Source organism: Grus americana, chromosome 2 (genome assembly GCF_028858705.1).
Source record: "Grus americana isolate bGruAme1 chromosome 2, bGruAme1.mat, whole genome shotgun sequence".
Taxonomy (NCBI): domain Eukaryota; kingdom Metazoa; phylum Chordata; class Aves; order Gruiformes; family Gruidae; genus Grus; species Grus americana.
Window position 1 is genome coordinate 94504034 of NC_072853.1, and position 27881 is coordinate 94531914.

The following is a 27881-nucleotide window of genomic DNA, read 5'->3' on the forward strand; positions in this document are numbered from 1 at the left end:
AGGCAGAGACAGTGTTGTATCATAGATCCCCCACATGCAACCTGGTAGATTAACTGACCTGAGCTACTCTTTTTCTTGGCTTCTAGTCAAACTCTGGCTCTGCTCATTTCAACAATCTTTTGAGCTGCAACTACCTCAAAGGACGTCTTGCTGGCAGCAAAGTCCTCTCCAGTTTACACCTGAAGTCTGGTTCTCCATTTCCCATCACAGCCTAAGAAAGGCCTTTGAATAGCTCTGTCTCCTCTGGAGGGTTGCAAGCATGCCTGTGATTTTCCAACTGCAGGATGTTCTGAACAGAGAAATTTCAAGAGACACATAGAAATAAGAAAGTGCTGATTTACTGGTACTCTACAGCAGGAAAAGTGGGAGTATTTCTTTAGCACACTACTGAAATCTCTCTCTCTCTCACTTTAGGATGAACACGTCATATTAAATACCAGATTATGAGTCCATGTGTATGTTAAATTCCTTTCTGATCTACAGGGCTGTGGCTATCTGCTTACTACTCTGCTATAAGCCACAGATTTTTCCCAGATGTCATTAAATCTGTGGAAGACTCTTTTTCTATTACTGATGCCTGTGAGATCAAGTCCCAAACCAGCCCACACTGTTTCTGTAGAGCCTCATCCTCAAAAAAAAAGTACACTGGGGAGGTGGATACACAGTTTTGATTTTAAAGAGACTAATTTAGGATATTCCATTACCATACATCTAATATTATTGCTATCTTGCTATAATTTAAAAGTATACAGAATGAATAAAAACACTGTTAAAAAACTGGATCCATTTGGCACTGTCATATCTAAATACTTTCATACTCTTTACTTGAAAACCAAGCAATTTTTGTTTTTCCAAGGAATACACAATATTTGTCTTTTCTTTTGCAATTCAAACAAATGCATTAGAAATAATGGAATTTTCTGTGGAATTGACATTTCTGTTCCTAAAATACCCAGGTTTTAAGTTTTGGACCTCTGTTTTGCTTTGTTTTTTTAATGAGATCAGGTACTATTTAGATAATATACTGGATAATAACTAACGTCTGCCAAAATAAAAAGTTAATATAACAACAATCAAGCAATTTATAATGATTGTGAGGCCTTTGGAAGGTAACTGAATTTTATATATTCATCCCTAAGCAAAGTAACAGTAAAAACCCAAGGATAACATAACTCCATTTTTATCCCTTCAAATGTTCAATTTTGAAGAAATATTGCCAAATTAGTGCTACTTAGTTCTTGAGAATTTGTAAAAACAAGCTTTTGCAAAAATCTCTAGACTGTAAAAATATTTCCTTTCATGTGATCATGAGCAAAACCTGAATTACTAAAGTGAAACACTCCTTTTTACCAGTTCTTGTCTTAATAGAGATCCTTTCAAATGGGTGTAATTTTTTCAAATTAAAAAAAAAACCAAACCAACATTCAGGCTTATTTTTCCATTTCTCATTTTCATATATATTTACATATGTATAAAGAGAAGTGATCAGGGAAAAAGCAACAGAAAATGGGATTTGAAATAGTTTTTAAAATTAATTTTTTTTTTTAAAGAGACATAATTTTTTTCAATACAAATATCCAAAGATACAGAGAGGAAAACTTTCTAAAATAACCTCTTCTCTTAAAAAAAAAAAAAAAAAGCTACGGTCTAACATGTTGTACAAAAGAGCGTGAAGTGTTTTCACTTCAGCCTGTCAAATGATTTTTCAAATTCTTCATAAGATTCCTTATGTGGGCTATCACTGGAAATGGCTCCTTAATGTAAGGTGGACTATGCCAAATAAAAGTTCTGCCCTGTAAGAACAAGAATATTAAAGCCTACCAGCACACACACTGCTCAGCTTCAACTGGAACAAACACAGAGAGGTAAGAGAGCTTGGACATGCGGCACATTAGAGCTGAGAGTTTGGAATGACACGAAGGAAAGCAGTAACATGCTATATTAAGATGGGCATTTTAGGAAAAAAGCCTGGAATGTGCCAAAAATAGGAGTATTGGTTAAGGAAGCAAATCGTCACCAAGAAAGCTAGCTGGTCAGAAGCCAGGTAGCACCTGGTGTGTGAGGTAAAGAGGAGGGATGTGAGAATGCACGGAGACTTCTTGCCTACGCTAGCACCAGCAACACCTAGTCCCACATGTGGCTTGAGCTCAACCTTTTAGATTAGGGTTGCATCTGCTCCTGGTCGCGCAGTGGCTTCTGAAAAAAGACCAACGCCTTTTGAATCGCGTGGTGTCGGTAAGAGTTGTGGGAAGCCTGTTGTGGCTGCAGCTGTGGTTAGTGTCACACGGCCACTGCTTGAAACAGACATGTGAAGTGTGTGAAGGTGCCTTTGCTCTGGAGAGGCATAACAGCACCGGTAATACATTTATTGAGTCAGCATGGGGTGCTGCTCAAGGAGACTTGACAAACGGTGCTTAAAAATTAATGTTTAAGACAGAAGTGTTTCCACAGAATTCCAGAAAATCTCAGCCACCTTGTTTCACCACCCACTTATTTTCTTTCAGCTTTTAAAGCTGAACAACTTTTCTGCCTGTCTGAGATTTTATAAAAATGACTATTGATCAGAAGAGGCGGTAGAGGTCTGGGGTTCTGGGGTTTTTGTTTGTTTTTTCTTTCAGCAAATCATCACAGTGATTTTTCTCCAGCTGTGGAACACCATAGTATTAAGCAATGCAGTCTTGCACATTGTGATGGTTGCATTTTTTGCCTCATCTTTGAAGTCTCTTACTTTCTTCACTAAAAGATCAAGAGATGTAATTTCTTTAAAGACAACTGTTTCCATTAACACACTATCATTTGGTCAACCAGAGACCTAGCCCTACAAGGCTGGCCTTAACAAGCACCATTTGTATGAATAATCTGGAGGCTCTTACTAACAGATCATAATAATAAATTTACCCAGTGAGTACTGCTTTAATGCGTATTTACAAGAGATGTGAGAAAGAGAACTCCAATTTGGCCTATTACATAGACATATTTTCCTCACATGGACCTCCAAGTGTGATTGTTATTGTCATTACAGCCAGCACTGTTCAAAAGAGATGTTTGAAGAAGCACTTCAGTGGTCAGCTTTGGGACTACAGGTTATTAAGTTGTTATCAGACTAAGAATTGACCTGGCTGTGCTTTCTAACATAGCTCCAGCATTCTGGAAAAACAAGATATGCTCTTGATTGTACTTCATACAAGAGGAGGAAATTGAACAGGATACACTCAGACATTTCATATACATTTATTGCTGTTTATCAATTTTATGTTTCTAAATTTGTATCCTCTGAGAAAATTGGTCTACTTTAAATCCGCTCTTCTCAAAATGATTTAACACCTTCATCTTCAATGATGCCAAGATCTTTAAAAGATGTGAGACTTGAATTAGAAACCAGCCACCATTGAATCACGACTATTCCATGGGGCAATGCTGCATGATGTTGTTTGAAGATACACTCAGACCTTCCACGGTTTGCATTACTTAGAGGTATGCTGCCATGATGGAGCAAGAATTTAAGGAGGACAGCAATTATTACTTTTCTTCACAGATGAGCAAATGCTGGGATTGCAAAGGTCTGCTTTGGAGTGAGTACAGGACATTTGCCTCTAACTTGTTCCAAAACCACTGTGATCCATCCTCACGTCTCTCATCCCCTGAACTATAACTTGCCTTCCAGTTATGGCTGGAACTCTTTACACAAGCGATTCATATGAGAGATTACCAAAAAGTTCTCCAGAACAAGCTCCGTTATTTGAATATACCAAATTGGTCACCAAAAACCATTTCAGAGGAAAATGCCAATTCTGACAAAATCATCAAGGTTACTCATGTGAGATTTCTTAACTTCTAGAGCAGCTCAACCAAGACACAAGAGAACAGCAGAAGAGGAACTTTACCATGGGTCACCCTCATGAGTACTTTAGTCCAACAAGCCATTCTTTATCTGAGGAAGAAGATAAGGGATGCTGGTTTCTCCTTTGCCACCATGAGAAGTATTACCATTGCAAGCGGTGAAAAGTGGCACTGAAATGAAAAATGCTCTTTTTTTGTCCAGCAATAACATATTTAAATATTCAATCAGTTTAAGTACAGATGTGACTCAAAGACTGCCAATACAATAAGTTCCTTGTGAAAGAATAAAGCAAGGACCTTGGAATACCTAGCACAGGTCTCAGGTTTCATGAAAGTTTCAGACTGAGGAAATTTACATCACCAATTCCTAGTAATTAGACACCTTGAGAATGAGACCTGGATTTGTGAGCGGTGTGACCTGAAGTAGATCAGGATACAAAAGAAGGAGATCCTGATATCCTGAATGACAAAAATCCCTCTTTTCATAACCTTCGTCATTTAGCCTTCATTTTAGTAAGTTCATCTTAAGTCTTTAAGTCACTGAATGAACTTCATTCTGACTCGTGGAGGACCAAGGGAGACAAACTGATGCGGTGAGAATCTAGTGGACCCTGAGTATAACAAACCCTCTTAATTAACCACCTTTTCCCATTTTGCTCATTTCCATCTTCTGTAACTCTTTCTTCTCCATGATTTAAAGACTTGATGCACTTTCAAAGTTCCCTAGGAGCTACATTTTCCTTTTCTCTCTTCTGTAATGTATTTATCTCAGCTAATAGTGCCAAAACAGGCACCAACAGAGAGATGGCACTATGGAGAAGTGAGCCATGAAACTGAGTCAAAACAGCAGGTGCTAAGAACGTCTTCCTCCAGCAAAAAGGATTGGCAAGAAATTTCCCCAAATGAAGGCATTTTCTGATCCTTCATCCACTTTTTGAAGGTATTATCAAGAGAGGCTATAATTCAGTCCTGAAGGTATTGAATCAACTAACCAGGAATCATCGTACTATTGCAATACTAATAGTGCCCTCCATTATGACAGCTATAAAACAATTTACCTCTACTGTACTTCAGCATTATGTCATTTTTGGTAAGTATGCTGGATAACTGAAATGGGAATTTGAGCAGGATTTGAGGCTTGCCATAATAGGGAGAATTAGAAGACAGTCTGTGTTTTGTAAAGGGAAATGTCTCTCTTCATACCTCTATCATATCAACACATACTTCAGCAAAGGCTACAGATTCACATTAAGACACAAACCCCCATGTTTGTTCAGAAAGACAGACAGTACATCCTTTTTTCGAAATTCACCTTTTCCCTTACAGAAATAGCATAAGTGCTTCTGAGTTACTGCAATAGCCTCACTGCCGAAAAGTCCAGTGCAGCAGATGAAAAGTTGTGCAGGGGCAGCAATGTGTTGTACCAACCAGGGAGATCTTAGGTATGCACCAAGTGAGCCCAACTTTCAGTGGGTTATGTGCTAAGATTTTAAAAAGGTTCCACTTGAGGAGAAAGAGTCTACATTTTAAGCTATATGCCACTTTCCACGTGCATTAAGCAAGGTAAATTCCTGAGTTTTAGGAAGCCTGCCCAAGAAGCAGTTAAGGTATTTAGACAGATAAAAAACTCTCTCCATGCTGCATTTAAAACACAACTAATTGAGACCGACCTGTGCTCTGCTCATAGTCCTTGATGCCAGCAGCACGCAGCACAGCAGAGAGGCTACAAGGTGAAAAAACAAAGTAATGCAGGAAACCAAATGCTGCCCATCACGGTGTAGCTGGAAGTAATTTATTATAAGTCTCATTCATTTATTAGCCACAGGTCTAAATCTTGGTGCTCTGAGAAGATTTTTTTGACTTTTTGGCACACACTCAGAGTCATGCCTGGGCTCCTGCTCACCTTCCTCTGTGGCCTCCCAGAGAGCCCCCGCATCCACCCGCAGTGCAGCACTTGGCCGTGGCTCCTCTGCATGCATCAATGAATGCACAGGCTGAGAAGGAAGGTGTGCATGGAAATCCTCAGACCTGGCTTGCTTCCCTGCAGCAACATGTTGCTCTGCCAGCTGAGACACCACACTGCAGCAAGACTGGGAATAATTGCCCTGCGTGCATCCTCCCACACCATGGGGAAACTCAGCCCTGCCCTGCCAGGGAGACGAGAGAGAAAGTGCAGGTCTTGGACTACTCTTTTTGTACACTTGAAGCTGGGATGGCTTTATAGCATTTTGTAACAGTAAATAAAAATAGGAACAATATTGACCTCAGATCCAAGCGCCATGAAGATGCTTGACAGAAATCTTTTTTCCCTTGTCTCAGCATCTTGTAAAAGATAAGAAGGGTAAGTGCTTACAAGCCCTTGCTGGCATACAAGTAGGGATGTAACACGTTTATCCATCTATCAAAACTACCAACTTTTTCTTTGTAAAACCAAACATCTTCTGAGGGCAATATAAAGGCTATCTAATTCAGTAAGACTAGCCAAAGGAGACTGCTGTTTCAGGGTGGCACAGAGCTGTACTTGTGTGACTTCAAAATAAAGCTGTTGATCTAAGGTAGCAGACTCTGGCTCTTTTCCTCTAAGTACTCATATGATCTTCTAAATGATGTTTTCTGGTTCTTGTTCATGATTAACCAACGTACCTGACCCTCAATATCAGCCAGAAAATATTTGTGACCAAAACTGTGACCTGAACATCCCACTTCAGAGGTATCACAGGTCTGTTCAAAGTTAGACTTCTACAGTAACTTTTCTTTGGTCTCATTTTATCACACAGATTGTGATTACCCATCAGCCCTTCTTCTACCTGTGCAAGTACACGCACAACTTCTGGGTCTTGCTTTACCTCAAAGTCAAAGGCTACAGGCAGCAGCTGATTTCTTGTCAGGAAGATGTAGTTTTTCACAGGCAACATTCAGGTGGGAATCCAACTAGTAACAATGCTGAGCGACTTCATCGTTCAGCCCTCCTCACTGTCCCCATGGGGATGGCATGCTGCTGAGGTCTTGGAAATACAGAAGTAACAGTGGAGAAGGTCCCACCTCTATAGCAGCTCCTCAAGAAAATATGGAGTGCTCCACCAACTCCTCTGTTTCTCTGAAGGTTTTTTTGCCCCAAACCCAACACTCTGGTGCCTCTATTCCTACGTGTGTTGAGGTCCCTCCTCACGCACCTCAGAGATGGGTGCCATGCTAGCAAAAGGCTGGGTACTGTTTTCTGGGACCACACGCCAAGCATTGGGCAGCACCCTAGAGTGTCGCCTCCTCTGCCGCTCTAGCCCATTCCCACAGTAACCATGTGGCTGACATCAGAAAACACTACTGTGTGCCAGCTTTTGCAAGAATGTGCAGAAAAAACACCCATAAAGGAAAACCCTCAACTTAAAAAAGAACATGAAAAAAATTGTACTTTTACCTGCCAATAACAATACACTAAAATCCTCTGAATTGAGGCACCTTGATGAATGGTAAATTGTTCTATTTTAACAGCTGTATAAAAGAAAAGCTATTAAAAACCTTAGTCTAAATAGTTGTTAAGAGATATAAAATATGGCAAAAAAAAAATAAAAGATCAACAATTAAAAAATACATTTGTTGCCTTGCATCTTCATTTTGGAAACTTCCAAAAATTTGGTCTGTAATATGAATTTAAGCACCACTTAATGACTTGGCTCCAGCTGAATATATCATCATTATGCAAATGTGTCTTAATTTGTCCTGATTAAGTAAGAGTCATTGCTATTCACCACTATTAGGCAAAACAACTCCTAGACGGGTCCCCAGTAAAACAGACATCCCAGCTGAACATACTGTTCTCCCCTTAGATTGAACCCAGGATGTTCAGACAAGGTCCTTCTTTAATGTCCACAAAGTGTTTAATCTGATACTATGATTATTTAGAAAAAATCCCATACTGCCAGTAATAACATCTCACACCCAAAACAATGGCCCCAGATAAAGCAAAAGAAACTTCTCAAAACCTTTGACATTGTTGTGAGTAAAGGCAATAGAGTAGATCTCTTCAAGGCTGAGAAGGGGTTAATCCTTTACAAATCTTGTTAAAAACAGTAGGTAAATCCCTAGGAAGACTTTGAAAATTTCAGCCCAGACCTTAAATCTCGTTGCTCTCGCACAGGATAAGCCACAGACCATGAGGGACAGCTCACCTGCATGGACGGGAGCTCCTGCCAACCCTCTATCCAGGAGGAGATGTGCTACAGCTTCTACAATGCTGTTATGTGGCATAATGATATTACTTAAAATGCCAGTTAAATATGGGTAATACACTATGGAATGAAGGCCCTGTATTAAATTGTCCAAGGAAGAAAACATCTCCCACTGTGTTTCCAGAGTACCATGTAATTTACTGTCACTGCTGTGAGTTCTCTGGGAGAATATTAATGTCTCCACTTCCCAGCCAGAAATATTAGAGTCTCATTATTACCATCTGAAACTGTAGGCTACAGGCTGAAAAGAACAGGGGTTGTCTGCAAAGACATTCTTTCCTGCCTAGGAGCTGAGTGTAATACACTTTTTCTTATGCTTTTACTGAAATGAGCTTCCACACCATATTCAACCTCCGCCAAGTGCCCTATTCACATTTCTTCATCAAAAACACAATTTCCCTTTATTCATATTCAGAAGGGAACAAAGCTGATGTTTTTTTTAAAAAAAAAGTAGTTTGTATTTTTTTTTAAATTATTATTTGTATCAAAACCCATGAATTTCAAAGGATACAGATTTTTACTGGGGAAAAAAAAAAATTGTTTGGAAAATTAAGATCTTTATCCAGAACCTGCTTTTCTAGCACACACTAAAGTAGAAACAGAAATAGCTGCTTACGTAAAGCATAGCTGAGCATGAGTTGAGTCCTATAGTTTTTCTTCTCCTTAGTAAGGTAGCACTTTCAGGTTCCCATTTACTTCTGGGAATCTTGGGCACCTTCATTAACTAATACAAGGGGTTTTGTGTTTTTAGTTTGACATTTCTCTCAGTATGCAGAATATTACCTACACAATTCAGACCATCTTTGCATGATTAGCTAGCATGATAATGGCAACAAATGTGGGAATGTTATCGGCAATAAAGTTCTGTGTCTTTACAGAGTCACTGGCCTGAAAGGTGACAAGGAGCAGGTGTGCCTTCTGTGCGCCGTGCAGCTGTTTAACTCTGCCACAAGCTCTCGCTAAGTGAAGGAGGAAATTTTTCCTTTAGCTTTTTAATTTCAGCTATAACCACGTGGTCATAAAAAGGGAGAGATAATCAGTCAAGCACAGCAGCAGACGTCTGTGCTGGAGAAACTTTGCTATCTTGGTAATTCAATCACCAGCTTTACCAGAATTTGACAATCCCAAATATTTTATAAAGAAAAGTGTGTAAATTATGTTTTTGTATCTTATCATGGATGCTGATATACTCATATGGTAAGCTGGGAACCCAGTAGGAAAAGGGAATTTTTAAGATCATCCAAAACATTAGAAATAAACATAGCAAGTAAGAACTAAAACAATTAAGGCTCGTGAAATTTTTCAACTTATATTTATACAAAAAAACAAATCGACCATACTGACTCGAAGCGTGGGGACCATCCCAGTCCCAGCACAGAGCTGTTTCATATTAGTGTGTTAAGTTTTGTATTCTATCAGCAAAGGACCAAACTGAGCCAAAAAAATGCTGGCCTCTCACGTGACAAGGTACTAAACGAATCAGAGAACACTGATCACAGACTAATCAAACATGAAAATAGGTATTTTTAGAAAGAGCTGGAAGAACAGAAGCAAGCAATAACCCGAGGAGGAGTTCTGAGAAAGAAACTGGTGGAGATAAATGTCTGAGCAAAGTTCAGTGAACAGCCAAGGGCTTACATGACCAAAGACAGTTTGTACTGTATGATTCAACATCTTACGCAAACCTTAATGGCCAATACAGTCTTGCATGAAGATACTGGAATTTTCCAAAATTGCAAGAAGCAACAGTTAACAAGAAGACACATATATTCTGGGCCTCTTTACTGGAAGAATGTGCCACTTCTTTGAGTGGCTGACAGCAGCTTTGCAAGAGAGCAACCCAGGCCACAAAGTGAACTGGGAAATGTAGAAGGGCACATGCACACAGACTGTCGCAGACTCGAACTTTTCATTGCTCATGCTCTACATTGGCTGGGCGTGGATCGGTATGGAATTTACATAGCTCTCAGTGCGGGCAGAGAAAGTGAGGCTCTCAGCCCTAATTTTTGTTGATGTGTCCTCAGACACTCGGCTTCATTCAACATTTTACTCTCCAAATGCAAAAAACATGCATTAGAGAAACAGCGAATACTGTGGTCATCTCTCCTTTAACTAAACGTATATTTACAAATCATTCAGCACTCTGAGATACTTGGCTCCTGATTCTTATGTATGTCAAAACCCACTGTAGCATTCTTGCAAGGGCAAAGTACCTTATCTGTTGATGATGACACATCAAGTGGATAGAAAAGGATCTGAGTACAAATAAGAATTGAGTCTACAGGTCTTCATGGTCAAGTCTTGGTTCCTGACCAGCAATTAATTAATGATTTTTACTGCAGCAGTTGTAATATGAGAAAACAAATTTATAATAGGCGATTGTGGCTGTTCACAGCCACGTACTCAGAAGCTTGGGCAGAGGGTAGAGCTTCCCCAGGCAGAAGTAAATGTACGTACACAACATGGGGTATGCACAGAGATGCACACAGGCAGAACTGCAAGCAACAGTGCTGGTGCTATACAATGGGTCTGCACATCTGCAGGGGACATGCACCGAGTTTCCACATGGTCCACAGTCTTGTTGGAATTATTATAGCTCTTTTTGCTGCTGCAATTGCTTTTGCTACAACCAGGCTACAAAACCACTTGGAATCCTCGAAAAAGTCTGAAGTCCTCAAATACTGGGCAGAAAAAAAAGACACAACTGAAGAACCTGAATGTAGGGTTACATTAGCCAAGGGGTACCTCCAAGCATTAGTCTAAAAATCTCACAGCCCAGGCTGGGGCGGGCAGGTTAGGAGGTTTTTATGGTTTTCTCTCTGAGCTGAATGACAGAGTAGAAACTCTCAGTGACCTGCAGAAAGCCCATCTACTTGAATGGTTAAATCAAGATGCCCACCACTTGTAGTGGCTGAGGGCAGAAGCAGCACATACTGAGCAAGAAATGAAAAAGTGTTAGAGATTTTAGTTCAAGTTGGCAGTATTTGGTGTTGCTGTTTTGAGGAGTCCTTTGTTGTTCCCACATGGTACAAGGTACTGATCATCAAAGATGTTGAAAAGGACTAAAATTCAGAAGAGCTCTACAACTAAGGTTGATCACCCTTAGTGTTCCTCCTTAAAGTGTCCCTGCAGTACAGAAGGTCACTCTATAATCACAGAATTTTTGTGCGACATGCATTTCCCCCTGCACTTTTATGTCAGCTTTGCTGCATTTTACAGGGCTACAATTTTAGGTAACCCCCAGCATGGTCATACCAGCATGGCTTACAAAATCCAACCTAGAAATATTTGTTTTTCTTCTTTGAAGTATTCTTAGCCTGTTTAGAGACCATTCTGATAGTAGAAGAGAATTCCTAATTCAATATCTAACAATTCAACTTAGGTACAGAAGAGCAAGGATGGGCTGCAAACAGTCAGCCAAGCAGAGGGCTAAAGAAACATATCTGGAATAAATGCTTCAGGAAAAAGAAGCCTCCCTGGTAATCGCATGAACCTGAACAGCCAATGGGACATGTTGCCTAAGCGTCAGGCTATGAAATTTTATTTAGTTTTTACTCACCACTTTCATCACCTGTTTTCAAGGTTACCTGTTTGAAACCAGTTACCTAACTCCACATTTGGACTCACAAATAACTGGGATGAATGACAGAAGCATTAACCCTGCCACATTTTCAAAAGAGCCCACAGGATTAGTTACAATAAAAGGTATAACAGTAGAGTCTCAGCTGAAATATTCAAGAGTGAATTGAGGTACTTAACGACCATCTTAATTTTCTGTAAGTATAGAGCACTCCCCTTAAGTAAAGCGGGCTTTTCTGAGAGCATAAGTTGAGCAATTGATATCACAGATGGTTTTTTTAACATGTTGGTCCATAGCCTGAAAAATGCAGTTTATATTTTTAAAACACAGACGTATCTAATGAACTTGTTTAAATATTAGGCATCACAGCAAACATGAGGTGGAAGTCACAGAAGAGAACGTGATAGGATACAGACATAGAAGCCAACGGTGGGAATGTACTGCAAGCCAACTCATATGTTTTCGGCCAAAATTTAGTATTACCTAAAGACAGAGTTTTCATTTAACCCATTATAAAGATCCACAAAGCTACAAACTTCACATCTTGATCTAAACCTGTGAACAAGGCTGAACTTCCACCAAATTCAGGGGGTGGGAGAATTTTGTTTTCAGTCCAGGTCTCTCACAAACAGATGTGTCTACAGTAAATATATATGCACCATTACATATTCACTTTTCACAACTTGAGCTGTACCTTAAAGTAGGAGGATGCTTTAAAAATGCATTAAGCTTGACAGCTGGAAAAAAAAATAAATGAGGCTGATATAACATTTCAGAGTACAGAAGATTTTACCTCAACTTTAGAGAGATATCAAACTGCTGCCATGGGAGGTTATTGCCATGGGACTGTCATTGCTAAGAGATGGAAAAACCTGGTAGACAAAAAGCAGTGTTTTTGAAATGTTGCTAGATTATTAAAACATTAACTATAGTTGACCCACACGTAAGGCTTGAAACTGAAATACAAGCTGTGTTGCAAGAATGGTGTATTTTGTTTAAACAGGGCTTGTCATCACCTCTCTCTGTGTGCTGGTAAGTTAGCTGCACTGTTCCAGTATATGCTGGTTTTGGCTGGGATAGAGTTAATTTTCTTCATAGTAGATGGTAGGGGGCTACGGTTTGGATTTGTGCTGAAAACAGTGTTGATGACACCGGGATGGTTTTGTTATTGCTGAGCAGTGCTTACACAGAGCCAAGGCCTTTTCTGCTTCTCACACCACCCCACCAGGGAGGAAGCTTGGGGTGCACGAGGAGTTGGGAGGGGACACAGCCAGGACAGCTGACCCAGACTGGCCAAAGGGATATTCCATACCATATAACATTATGCTCCGTATATAACTGAGGAGGCCAACAGGGAGGGGGGACTGCTGCTTGGAAACAGATTGGGCATTGGGTAAAGTTTTTTTTCTCCACAGGTGGTGAGCAATTGCATTTATGCATCACTTATTTTATTTACGCTATTACTATTCTTTTCCTTTGTTATCCTATTAAACTGTCTTTATCTCAACCCTCAATTTTTTTTCCATTCTCCTCCCCATCCCACAGGGGGGACGGAGGGGTGAGTGAGTGGCTGCACGGTGCTTAGTTACCAGCTGGGGTTAAACCACAACACAGTATGAAACTACTTTTGACCAAAAAAAAAAAAAAATAGAGTTACTGCAAAACTGAGGTGTTTATCTTGTTGCCACTCGTGAAATCAGAAGCTTGCTTTCCCACCCACTGTGAACTATGCCAGCCACATCACTCTTCATGCTTCGAGGGAGTTTTACCCTTGAGGTCACAGTGTTTCGTCACTCTACTGTGGGGCAATGCAGAAAGGTTTTACTACAGCACAGTTAAGGCACATCTCCAGAACATAGAAAAGTGCTGTAGCAGCACATCACAAAAGAATTACTCATTCCCTGGGGCAAGTACTAAAAGGTCTTCATCTCAGGAGTTATGTCTGCTAGGACCAAACAGTAGCACACAGGTTATTGCTTTATTCCCCTGCACAGCAGAGAATGTGTTTAGTAGATTTGTCCCATCCTTCAGCTGCTTGTCACAGAAGCTGAGCAATAAGCTAGTACTGCTCAAATCTTCTGATGTTCAGGCTGGAGATAAGAGGATCAGAAGCATGGCAGACCAAATTCAGATAGACCGACAAAGCCTGAAAATGCATGCACACAGCCTTTTACCTTAGGTGCACTCATTTCCAAAGCAAAAATATTGATCCCACAGACACCAAACAAAACATGCTTTGAAAGAAATCTAAATAGCAACATTACATCACTGAAGCTATTTCTGGGCTGTGAGATGTAAAAAAAAAAAGACAACAGTCAGAAATATCACTATCAAACCTATTCATTAAAATGCCCTTTTCTTACCTCACACGCTGCCCTACTTGGGATTAGCAAAAACAGTGAGGTTGACAGGATTAGGACACTCCCTTGGGACATGACTATCCTGTTTGAGCAAACACCATGCAGTGCTCATTCCCTTTACCTCACGCACAGTTTCTTGGCACATGTCTTAGGTACAAGTCTGCTGCTCTTTGCATTAGTGTAGAACAGGAGTAAAGTCATTGAAATGCAGGCATGCCATTTTCAGATCTCTAACCAGTGTAAGACTCCCAAGACACAGGCTTTATTTCACTACTGTGGCCTGCTGATTTCATAGGCTACCACAGCTGCATGTAGCCCACAGGTGCTCTGAAGCCATCAGCTCACAAAAAAGGAGGCAAGTGAATTGCTCCTCAGCTTGGTAGCTGGCTGTTCACCTTCAGACTGTTCCAGTACCAAAGCAAATCATGGGAATACGCTGAAGGTATCCCACTTTACTCCTCAGCCAGGTATCCAAAACCAGCACAAGTGACCAAATCTGCTAATGGGCTTTCGTAGTTTTTCATCAGACTTAGGGCAGGTGGCGTGGCTAGTTACTGCAGCTCCATGGGGGAGAGCGACTTGCCACTATGTGAAAGCTCAATTCTTTTCAACCACTTAATCACACCCTAACGGGGGCAGAAACAGCAGTGCTGACTGTTGGGAGCAGCCAACATGAGACTTTGCTCACGTTCCCACAGGCGATGGCTCTGGGTGTGATTTGGGAGCAGCATACAGGGATGGAGTCACTATTCCCTGAGCTACTGATCCACCCCTCACTGCCAGACTGGATGGAATTTGAACAGGTGAGGAAGTCATACCATTCATCAGAGAACTGAGCCCAACTGGAAAATTAGGTCTTATCTGTTTATGACTACCAAGGCAGACATTTTTGCTAGAAACTACCTCTGGCAGTGGGCAGACACCTTACTGCAGTCATCTGCATGAGCTGGTTTAAAACAGTACCTGGGTCCCTTCCAGTGTCACTATGATTTTAGATCTCGGAGTTTGCTGATTAACAGGTCTTCACGACATTACTTCTCTACATGTCTGTAACACGTACGCTCTAGTTCCACATTTCTGTTTTCTTTCAGTTGCCATCAAACAGCCCTTTCTCCACACCTCCAAAAAATAAAAATAACGAAGCCAACCCCACTTATTTTAAATGGCAACTTCATGCAAGGTTTCAACCCAAGGTTATTTTTTTCTACCAGTTGTTTCTTTGAGAACAGATGGCATTTGCGATGGTTCAGGATATATCCTATTTTTAAGTGTCACATATTTTTACTCTTCTGCAGTGGACTTAGCAATCAGAGGAAAATGCCATGAAGGCTGAGCTTTTTACATGATGAACAAACCATGCTGTCTCATGCCACTCGGGAAATTATCTCCTGTTGCAAGCACCCAGCAACAACGCTGCTCTGTGTCCACCCTTCTGGTGCAACGTTTCCTGCCAGCACTCGATAAGGAACAACCTGCATCCGGTGGTGCCGACTCAGCAGAGCACTCAAACATTGACACAACAAAACCGGCAGTAAGAAAGTTCAAATTAAAGTTATATACCACAGCATAATCTCTAGGACATGGCATCACAGGGAACAGTCCCATCTTCCACCACAAAATTCAAGATGATGAGAACGTCCCATATGTTGCTTGATTTTCTTTTTAGTATTTTCTCCTGTACATATCGTATTTTGACAAGGCAGCAGCTCTCCCAGAACAGGAGAAGCAACGAAAAATGGAGTCAGGAACTGACATGCTATTTAGATTTGTTGTTTCTTATACTGAAAATTCATAGGATAAAGTCAGACCTACTTTGCAAGTAACTGCAAGCTCAGTCTGCCTCTATTTTGATCCATCTGCACAAGAACCCACTCTTATAATGGGAAGCCAGATAGCAAAATCTGAGCTTGAGCTTTTAAATCCTGCCAGAGAGATCAGGCGAAGTTTTGGACCACGCCAACGTGGCTAAACGGCTACTAGGTCGTTAAAGTAGCCGTTAAAGTAGCTTCTATCCAGCAAAGCAGACAGAGTTCATACAGATTTGCAAAAACCCACATGGACGTATCTGAAGTTAGTATTTGGAAATAGTCATACAAAACGGGAAAAATGTTGTTGTGAATGCTTAGAAAGGGAAGATGCAGAGCCACAGTGACTCATTCACCAAGGAAACACAAAAGCTGACATCTATAATCCTCTGCCAAAGGCCTCTGGGTTGCCTCTTCCACTGGTACACCAGCAGCACCTCCACTTTGGTTCATGCTCCTAATCAATTTCCATTTGGTTTCTCTGTCAGGCTGAGAGCTGAAGCAGTAACAGCTCAAAGGCAGCGTTGTCTCAGGCAGTTCTGGCTGAGTCTCTCACAGCTGTCCCCTCGGGGTTCAGCAAGCCCTGCAAGGAACCGCTCTGCAATGGCTCATATCAGCGGCTTGAGGGAGTGATAGTCAATTACATTGGGATGCATCCCCCACTTTGAAAATTCAGGAGAAGGGAAAATGGAATCAATCTGGGATCAGACTTAATGTCTGGATCCAAGCAGCAGGAATCTGAAAATGAGGAAGGGGAACTTTTCAGACATGTGCTTCACACCAAGTCAGCAGGGGAGGGGGAGTCTCAGACTTTTTTCCCACTAGCTCTTTCCAGTGAAGGTATTCGTCTGGGACACCGAAGACCAGGGTGCACCTCTCCAATGAAACAGGAGCAGGATTTGATGATCTTAAGAGAATTTCTGACCTGTTAGACTACTCTGAAGTTCTGGCTTTTGAATCTCATCTGGTTCCTCTTCACCTAACGTACTTAAACCGGGTGTCTCTGTTGCCCACTAACAGCCCTGGCTGGTACGATATCAAGTTATTCGCGCTCTCTTTGGCCCCAGGAATACGTATTGATTGCCAAAACCCCAAAGTGATCTTCAGCTCTTCTTTCATCCCATCTCTCAGAACAACGTGAGATTTTTAGATGCCTACATTTGGAAAAACAGAATGTAAACATTTCTGAGAAATTTACTGTTTACTTATTTTTGCATACTTTCTTTAAATCAACACTTCTTATAACAGAGAATTCTCAGAAGGAAACGAAATGAGATGTATTCCTAGAAAACTGAAGCTGCTTCACCATAAATACCATAGGTGAAATAATAAAACCTCTTGGGTACCCTCCCAACCAACTTACACAGTCCATTCCCTTAATGCCAAAGTTTAATGTTTCTGCCATTAGGCTGACTCCTCAGGGTATGTCACAGTAAGCTTGAGTGAGCACATATGAGAATTGCTAGTAGGATAAATGGCCTTCTGGTCCCACATATGCTTATTTTCTTGCTATTTTTCTACAGCACTTAAAACAGCCAGTCTTGCCAGATACTGATCTCCATACTAGTGCTGTTTTGTAGCACATTGCTTTGAACTCATGAGGGTACTTGTCAAGAAAGGTACTCAAGTTCAGGACTAAAGTCAAGTCTTAAGAAATCACATAACCGCAGAGAGCAAAAAAACTGAACCAAAGACCCATTTTCAGGCAGACTGCAGAGTCTAGTTCCCTCCCTTTCAGAAAGACCAGACACATAGTCCATACTCCTCAGTTCAAAGAAATCAAGTGTTGCAAATTCTAGCCCCCAAAAGTCAAGAGATGTCTGTCAAACCCTAATTCATTCCCATGTATTGTATAGTCCAGGATCCAATGTTTAGTTATATAGTATTTTCCCACAGTTTCCAGCCTCATTCAGTGTATAGGATGAATTCTGCTTTGGACACAAAAGAGGCATATATTAAAGTGGACTCTGGTCTGATAGGACTCACAGTCACAGAAGTTAGGAGATGTGTGGTGCTTCCTTTGATGATAAACCTGGAGATAAGGTGGCTTTACAAATGAAAGGTATCAGGGATTGCCTTCCTGCATACCTCACAGGAGCTGGAGACTTCGTAGTATAGAACAAGAGCTCTTCTTGCCCTAAATCCCCTCCTGCAAGGTCATTAGGAGAGTATGGTAGAGGAGGAAGGACAAACCACCTATGTACAAATTCCTGTAGACAGGAACCTTTGGGGCTGACTAAAAGGGTGAAAGGATTCCACAGGGAAGATACTGAAATGTTCTAAGTTTTGCAGAGGAGCTTCTCTTGTTCAGGCCCAGTGGTCCTCACTCTCAAACTGAGCAGTGGAGAGGAACAGGCAGTAACAAGTGCCCACATGGTCAACATTGGAGAGAGCGGCACAACCAAAACACCCGACACAGGGACAAGCTGTAATTCCAACAGCAGGTTTGACTGAGATTGAGCTGTCTCCCAGATTGCCATGAAATAGTGGGTTTGTAGTACTGGCAATTCTGCGCCACCCTGGAAAACAAGATTTTCACCCTTCTGTGGGCACAGCTTTCCTACATAACAGAGTTCCCCAAGATTTCCTAAACCAGCATCCTAAATGTACCCATGTTTCCTTTTCCAGGTGTCCAGTTTGGCACGTTTGGTATATGGATAACACATAAGAATTCCCACCTCCCACTGAAGGTCAACAGGAGCTATGCTTTAAATGTAAATACAAGAAGAGAACAAAATGCTAAGTAGTCTTGTCCCCCATATCCCAGATACAGGATCCAAAATGAGTGGGCACATCACAGAATCACAGAATGGTTTGGATTGGAAGGGACCTCAAAGACCATCTACTTCCAACCCCCCTGCCATGGGCAGGGACACCCTCCCCACTAGACCAGGTTGCCCAAAGCCCCATCCAACCTGGCCACGAACACTTCCAGGGAGGGGGCATCTACAGCTTCTCTGGGCAACCTGTTCCAGTGTCTCCCCATCCTCATTGTAAAGAATTTCATCCTAGTATCTAATCTAAATAAACCCTCCTTCAGCTTAAGATCATTAACCCTAGTCCTATCACTACTTGCCCCTGTAAATAGTCCCTCTTCCTGTAGGCCCCTTTAGGTACTGGTAAGCCGCAATTAGATCTCCCCAGAGCCTTCTCTTCTCCAGTCTGAACAACCCCAACTCTCTCAGCCTGTCCTCATAGGAGAGGTGCTCCAGCCCTCTGATCATCTCTGTGGCCCTCCTCTGGACTTGCTCCAACAGGCAGTAATGGCTTTAACATCTGCATCTCAGGGGCTCACGTTGTACGGATGGGGCTAACATCACTTCCCCTCATGGAGTGCTAACTGCAGGCAGAAATCCACCTGTGTTCATGAACAGCTTCAAAACTGTGATCAGAGTATTTGCAGTCCCTGAAGAAGGTCTGTATTCGGTGCAGGGTTCAGAGGATGTGTAGGAAGTAATGGAAAAGAGAGTAAAAGGAAATGAAAGACCACCATCCATCTTGACTGAAATGGTAAGTCCAAAGTGAGAAAATACAGTGTGACTACCTTCTTGAAGACTGTCTTAATGCAAACACACACAGCAGAGGAAGGGGGGACAAATCAGGGATTTGGACAGCTGAATTTAAATCAGGCACATCTAAACGTCTAAGCTTTTGGTGCACAGACATATACACACACACACATACCTATGTTGAAAATTGATCCAGACACCTCCTACTGCCACCAGATAAAAATTTATATTTATATGCTACCAAATTTGCAGCCCAGGTTACTCTAACCTTAGCTTCTCTCCCCTATGGACATAACTCATACATGGTATACTTAAATAGCCCTCGACAGTGAATTAAAAATACTGTTTTATTTACAATTCTGTAGATATACGTCAACCTTTTCATTAAATATTCATCATTCAGTGGTTTGCTCCTGCTGCCATAAGGCGATGCAGTGGCAGTACCAGTGCTTAGATAATAGTGCCTTAGAATTACTGAGAGTAACTTTCTCTGCAATAAGGCAATAAATTGCAACTTATTTGCCAGGAATATATGTTTTGAAAATCACTTGATTTTTGTTTTAAGCAGTACTTTGACCTAAAGTTCACCATCAGGTATTGAGACCTTTTTAGTGCTCCAGTCATCTAGTTAAAAAAAAAAAAAAAAAAGTAGCTAAAAACACGTACTGCCTCACTCACTACTGAAGTACCAGTAAATGCATACGTTTCATACAGTCTCAATGGAAGATACTGCTTTTGTGCTGGACTTGGAGCTAACTATGTAGCTGGATTGCCTGGAAACATTTCAGCCCAGTTTTAGTTATTTTACAGAGATTTTTTTTTGAAAGCTTCTCCTTCTTTTTTCCTGTGGGGTTTGCTCAGTCATACACAAAAGTAGGGAGCTGAATTTCATGGACCAAAACTGAACAAGGTCTTACTTCAGGTGCTATAATCAAGCAACTTGAAGCAGTTACATCTGAAATCTCACCACAATCAAAAACAGAGCACCAGTGACCTGGATTTTTCTCTTCCTATCTGAAGTTCACATGAGGGTTATTACACCGAAGACAGTCAGGGAGCGATTTACACTAATGTGTTTTCCTTAGCAGTTGGGATAGGTTACAAGAAGGCATGCCTTCAGCAGCCACAGCTCAGCTGACTGATGAGAGCTCGCTTGGTCAGCCACAATTATCTAGTATTATGCAACTGTACAGAAATAACTCTAAAAAACAGATACATAAGATGGTTAAAGACAATGTTGTCTTTAATGTTGTCTCTTAGAACAGCAAACGAGAAACCTTTACTTTTTATAGCTACTAGAAGAAATTCACTTATAACCTTGTATTTGCCAGTCTCTGGTACTCTGCTACCACTTTCTGCCAGTGAAACCACTATGGCAGTGTCAGGTGACTGTCGTGACATTAATTGGTGGAATCTTGGTTAAAAATGGTCAATATATTCCCCCATACAAATACTTCTATAATTATGGGGGGAAAAGGGGGGAAACACTTAGAAAGATCACCCCTTGCCAGGATGTTTGTTCCAAGCCAGTACCATTACCCTGCGCTGCTGCTTTCAGAAGTAATGACATCCATGCTACAGCCAACTACAAAATGATTTTTGGCTTTCAAACTCTCAAAGAAATACTTTCCATTCTGTTCCTGAAACCAACCAATACTGCATATCCACAACTGTTTCTAACACAACTGCCTGAAGAGTATGTGTAGTCACTGGGTGAGGATTACCAGAAAATGACACCTTTTCAGCTGGAACATAATATTTTCTGCCCAGTTCTGTTTAGGGCTCTGCTTCAGCCTCTGTGTACACTGCTGGGACTGTCCCAGTCCTTACTGAAGAGTGAAGTCATGAAATGAGATGGTGAAAGTTGGACACATCCTTTAGAAAGGCACTCTGAACTGGTGCTTATGCTATGAAGAGGGTTCTGTCTCCAGAAACCACAGGGAGGTTTCCCTTAAGTCTAGTTTATCAGGCAGTCCCAATGTTGTGGAAGATCATGGAAGACACAACCATTTTGTAAAGGGGAGCCAAATAGCTGACAGTAAATTATCAAGATTTATCAGTGCGGACAGAGAGGGTCAAAGCAGTAAGGATCTTGTCAGCCACAAGTGACAGTGACTCCAGAACCTCAGATTCATGTCTTTGGTGGCCTGAACTTTTAATAAAGTTTTCTTCACCTGACATAAATTCCATGTACTGCAATAAAATTTACTTCACTCTTACATTGAGATTCACTATAAAAGGTTCCGACACCATCCATACCTCCACGTGCTGGAAAATATATCTACCATGCATGCACTGCAGAGCTCCAAATTTCATCACCACATCCCATCCATGGGAACACCAGGCACTCGTACAAAATCCAGCTCAGAGGACAGAGGAGGATGAGGAGGGTTATGGCCTCCAGCCGGGCTGCATCACAGGCTAGTAGCAGGGACATAGCAGAGACTCTATTCACGCTCACACAGGCTACAAATCTCATATAATTTGAACATGCCACCACAGTTGGTAAGGATTATGTCTATGTTCACCAGGAAGAAGCATCCCCTTAAATCATAAGCCCATACATCTCATCTCAGGCAGCTCCTGCTGTCAGAAGGTAAATCACCAGGCAGGAGCAGTGACCTCCAAAAGCAGCTGGCCCCAATCTCACACATCCTGATCCCTGCCCTGGCAGCAGCAGCAAACCTGATTTCCCCGGGTGCTGGCAGAGGCAGAGCAAGCGATGAAGACATGACCATTTTGCTGTGCCCTTGGCAAGCTGCTGCCGCCCAAGGCAACAGCCTACATCACCTATGCTCCCAGCTGGCCCTGTTTTGCAGTCAGTTCTCTGTTATGTCTTCAAATGACTCTATTAGCACCTCGAAATAAGTCATTTGGGGCCCACCTAAGATTCGGAGAGATTTTAACAGTTGCCTTGACTCATGGATCTGCAGACTAATTGCAAGTACCATCCAGGAACATTAAAGCCCACGCACAATTGTGACAACTTTGATATTATTGCTTAGAACAGTGCCCACTTGAGTCATGCTTTAATTCAGTCATTACTATTTTCATGGAAAAAGGCGTATTTCCCCCCAACACCATTTCACAGAGTGGGAAGCGTGCAGGAAGGATTTATCCCACATAAAAATAAATTGCTATTTGCATGTCAGAAAATGGCTGTGGAAAACAGAAAAACATCAATTATTCAGAGCAGCAAATAAACAAAAAGTGAATTTTTCCAATTTTTAAAAAGAAATAGGTTATCTGCAAACAATGGCTCCATTTTTTCCCCCACACTAGGTATCAAGTCTGACACACTAGTTTGATTACTGTGGGAATGAGCAAAACAATGGTCTTTTACAATCAAAGAGCCTTGAATTCGAACAGATGCCAATTCAACCTTTAGAGAGATATACCATTGTGCCTTTGAAAACTTGCCCAAAAAATTAAAAAAAAAAAAAAAGAGAGAGAGAGAACAATAGTCTTTCATACTTTTTTTGGGAGAGGTTTTCCCTTTTAATCAGTGACCTGAAGATGTCAGCTCTGCTCTTACACTTTAACATGGCTTTAGCACACAAGTTGAGGGCAATTATCTTGGTGAATGTGACTAAATACAATCTAAGACATCATAATGAGAAAGAAGCCCATAAATCTCACTGTTAAATTATTTACATCGCTGTTGCAGCCAGACGTGCCCGTTGGGTGGGGATGAGATCGCTGTCATGCTGCCTGCACACTTGGGTTGTGAACATGGGTCAATGTCTCTGCCCCTCTGTCTTCTCCACCACTTCTTCCCATACAAGTTAGGACGAATAGCCCATCCTGCACCACAGATGCCTACTGATGTGCCAGGGTAGTTATTCCCTCTCTTGCACTGAATAGGGCCTAGCCTTGACTCGGCCACCATCGGGAGAAGCAACAGCCTCCCTGCTCCCAAGACAGAATGATCTCACTGTGTATTTAGCTCATTTTTTCTTATTCTGGCAGGTTTTAATGAGGCTGGGAAAAAATAGCGAGCACAGATAATGAAAACAGTGTTTTGGGTGGAGATTTAGTTCAGTATTAGTTTGATGGAGGGATAAAATAGCAGACTCTGGATAGTGGGGTTTTCTGTTTCATCATCTATTTTTCTTAAGATGCCAAACAGCTAGCAAAGTGCTCATTAATGGATACTGACAAGTAGTTTCCTGTGGTCTTAAAACAAACTATCAATTACAGAGAGTGTTTGCAGTTCTAGAGGCTAAAAAGCATTCAGTACCATTCAGCTGGTTGCATGTTTTTTGGGTGATGAGAAATCCAACAAGTGAAAAAACCGTAAAAAAAAAAAAAGGAAAAGAGAGAAACTATCATGCTTTCTCCAGGCCAGCATGCTTCAAAATAGCCTTCAGCTGAGGCCTAGATATTCGATGTCCCTACAAAACAAATGCCTCTTTGAAAAGCTATAACTTGATCTTCATTTGACCTGATCATCTTTGTTCAGTAGGTCAGTAAAGGCTCAGGTCCCATAAAGCAAAGCACGGAGTGGCAAGAAGGCCAGGCTGTACCTTTAACCGATACTGCCAAGGTTTGTTCTCATCACTTTTTCTTTCCATTTTAACCCTTATGCAATGACAGGTCAAGAAAGAGAAGACTTCAGTCAGGTTACCAAAAAAAAAAAAATCACTTGTGAAAGGCAAGAATTTTTTCTGCCTCTAGAGTGGCAGAGGACAGCCCATTCTGCTTTACCAGCCCATTTTTCCTTCACTTGAAATGATCCTAGTAAGAAAACAGAAACCGTCTTGGCAAATATTACAAGACTTGTTCCTCTCTGTAATACGCAGAAAGGGGAACAAGTTGCACCACTGGAAACATGCAAAATAACAGCAACCTAAAGCTGTATCACAAAAACAGAGCATTAGACATTATAGACATTTATACCATCTAAGGTAAACCAAGAAATCTTCCTAGATGTCCTTGCAGGAAACTTACAGGGTCTCAGGAAAAACACAGCTATTGTATTTCAAGTGGTGACAGAAACGCGCTTCTGAGCTGTGGGCACAGAGTGAACTCTCTGGGTGTTCAAGTACATCTGCACCTTTTACACAACAGACTTGAGGTTTGGAAAACGTGGCTCTAAAAAGCACAAGGTCACACCCAAGCAAGCTCTGGTATTACAAGCTCTGGAGAGCATTTCCAACACAAGAACTAGTTCTGAATTTCCTTTCATAAGCAGATTGCAGCACATTATAGAGCCCGTCGGAGAGGCCTCTGTGTTATCATTAGTGTCATGCAGTTCAGAAACAAACTTTGACAGCACAACGGGTTTTTGTGCATCTATCCTGTTGCCCAGCGTTAAAAATGCCCATCACCCATGACCAACAGCCCTAGAGCTCAATCTAGGACTCAGACTTTTTTCAAAGTTTCATGGGGTTTGGATCCAAAGGTCCAGTTTAGGACCAACCTCTAACCACCCATCCCCTCCTTCACCAACAGAGACGCACGCACCACCTTTACAATGGACAAGCAGTTCAACTGTAATCTAAACTAACAGGAAGAGGGTTCAACAAAAAAGCTGTAAGCAAGAAAGCGCTTTCTGGACAAGCGTGATGTAGCTATCTTCTTTTTAAACATGCTACATCCAACTCCAGTAGAACAACAGCTGCCAGCCCCTTGCACCCACCCAGGGTGCTCAGGGACGAGAGTCCTGCCAAGTGCCACCCAGCAATTACTGACCCTTCCGCCAGCACAAGAGAGTACGAGTGCACCCAGCCACGGCTGCTGCTGGTGAGTTGTGCACGAGGCAGCTCATCATTCATGAAAGCTTTCTCTGCTCCCATAAAAAACTACAAGCAGGGACCAATTTTCTCTTCTCATGCGTAGACTTGCTGAACTTAGAGAAAACGTGGAAACTTATGAAATACAGCAAAAGGTGGCTTTCTGCAAGTGGAAAGCTCTCTCCAGAAACCTGACTTCTCATGACAACAGAGGTGTTTGCTTGTGCTGTTGTGCTCCCATTACATGCTCAAATGATCCCCCCATCCCAGCTGTGTGCTCATGCTATGACCGATAATGTAAGGCCTGTCAAGCCATTTCAGATTCATACCATCCTTATTATTCACCCCAGCGGATATTGTGTCAGTTAGATAGACCAGTGGTTTCACTGCACGGGTTATCTTGCTATAGTATAACCACAGTGCCAACCCACAAAGAAAATATTTCTGCCCACATAAATATTTAATACAAGCATTATCTTCATGTAGAAGAAAAGGTAGCGAGGATCCCTTTGAGATTATCCTGAAGCATGCTAACTACAACAATACCATCTCATTCAGTAGAGATTGTCCATACCTGCTCTCTCTTAGAGGCAAGACTTATCAATATAAGTTTTATAACCTTATTCAGGGTGAATTTACTGAAGTCAGAAAAGAGGTATAAGGACTCCTATTAGCGTGACCTATCCACATCTTGGGTCAGATCCCAGGGAAAAAAAATGCACTCCCTTTTCAGCCATAAATTATGTGCTTAATTATCCAAATGTCAAACTGTGCTTGCAAATAACTAGGAAGGTCAGATCAAAGTGAGTTAGACCTTTAAAAGCCACTTTCAGAAGCTAGTCCTTTCCATGGCAGATGTGTAAGTACACTACAGTTAGAACTCACTCACTGTCACTTTTTTCAAGTTGCTTCTACAAGGGCCACAAACAAGGAGTGAACTCTTCTTCCCCCTTGGAGCCGTTAAGGAGCCTGTGATGCCAGGCTCTGTGCTATGCACTTGCAGGAAGACAGTATTTCAATTCCAGAACTTCCCTATGTGAACATCTATCCACATGGAGCAGGAAGTAACCAACTCTCTTCTCATTATGGAGAACTGTTCAGTCTCCTCATGACCAACTACCATTTACACTCAGGACAATCTCAACCCAGAGTAAACCCAACAGAGTGTGGGACAGAGGATGGATTAAGGCCCAGGATGTTTCCTTTGAACTATTAGTCACAGTAGGAAATTACTAAGTTGGTACTGGATTGCAAAGGGCTTCAGGCAGGGATCATGGGCCAAATTATCTTGGCTGTAAGCAGAGACAAACTGAATGAAATTCATAATGGGAATGAATACTAGAGTGCAAGGAGATGCACACTGAATTTGGCTCTTTGGTTTTTCATAGTACGTGGCTACAAACAGGCCAGGTCCAGCTCCTCAGACCCAGAAGAATCCTATTGACTTCAGTGTGATTTGGATGGAGCCCAAGGTGTTTATAAAAGACATTAACCAACAACAAGCAAACGCACAGGTTTCCTGACTTCCTCTCCTGTTGGCATTATGGATCTGGAAACAGCTCAGAGGGAAACCAGTGGCCAGATGCATTGGCTTTGGCAGCAGGCAGCCAGCCTTGGTCACCACCCTGGTGTAAGCCTGGGGAATTGGGACTGCTCCGTGCAGGCTGCCCAGGCACCCAGCATGGCCAAACCAAGGAGCAACTGGGAACCACTGGGGCAGAAATCCGATGCACTGTACAGCAGGGCTGCCAAAAAGCCCCAGATCTTCCACACGCAGGTTTCACGTTTGTTTTGCCAGATATGCCAGACCTAAGCAAATACTATGAAGCCTATCACATAGTAACAGGAAGGCTACAACATGAAGCTTCCCAGCTCTGATACCACCAGAAGATACCAGCTTCTTTGCCTGGATAAAATCAAGCCAACCAGTCCTGCAGCAAACTGCTTCATATCTCCAGAAAGCACAGGTGCCATTGCCTGTCTGCCCAATGCTGTTCTCACCCTCTTTTCTCCTCGCAGGGAGGCAGCGCTTCTGATTCTTCCATCAGCACCATCTTCTTCTGCTCTCTCCCAGAGCAGGTCACTGCATGATGTTCTCCATGTCTCTAATAGTCCACTAATTTTCTGTATAACTTTCTTATTCTCTCCAGGCTGTTCCTTGTTCCCACTGAACTCAAACGCCACCCTTTATGACAGCAAGGATAGCAGCATGCCCCAGCTGCCCCATCCCAAGCTCTAACTGTGCCAGTCCCTCTTGCATTCCTACAGAGGTAACCATTGAGCTCTGCATGCCATCGCACAGAGGTGCATAGGTTGCTTCTGCAGAGCAGAATTGATTTTGTCACCCTGAACAAGAACTGTGTCCAGGCCATCTCTCCCCCACAGAAAGAACAAATCAGGTCTCAATGAACTCAAATGAAACATCCCATTTCCCAGGTGCTTTAAGGGGCCATATGACTGACTGAAGGGATTTCGTCATGACTAAAAGTAAGAATAACATCCCTTCACCAAGGTAAAGCCACTACTTTCTGCCATTTCATGTGTAAATAGTTGCATCCTCTGCTTCCATCAAACTTCAAAGCTCATTACAGCTCTAAATGCTGACCTATCAGAAAAACCCGAAACACTGAAACATGGTATGGAAACATGACAGCTTTAGTCCTTCATAGGATTGATGAGATAGAAGGGAAAATAAGGATACACATGAAAATACACCTGGTTACATCACTTCAGCAGTTCCAGGAGTGTGCATTCTTGTACTTTTTCCTTCCCTTTCTTTAAGATTTCAAGGGACCTCAAGAGAGTCAACGCGTCCTTTACACTCTC

The 27881-nt window shown here is 41.9% G+C and overlaps 1 long non-coding RNA gene across 1 annotated transcript in view; it reads right to left on the bottom strand.

Moving 5' to 3' along the window:
• Positions 1 to 244: 244 nt before the first annotated feature.
• LOC129202226 (uncharacterized) overlaps positions 245 to 27881 on the bottom strand; it is a 32408-nt gene continuing 4771 nt past the window's right edge. Inside the window, exon 4 of the long non-coding RNA XR_008575657.1 lies at positions 245 to 289. This is a non-coding gene — a long non-coding RNA (uncharacterized LOC129202226). The remainder of the gene's footprint in view (positions 290 to 27881) is intronic.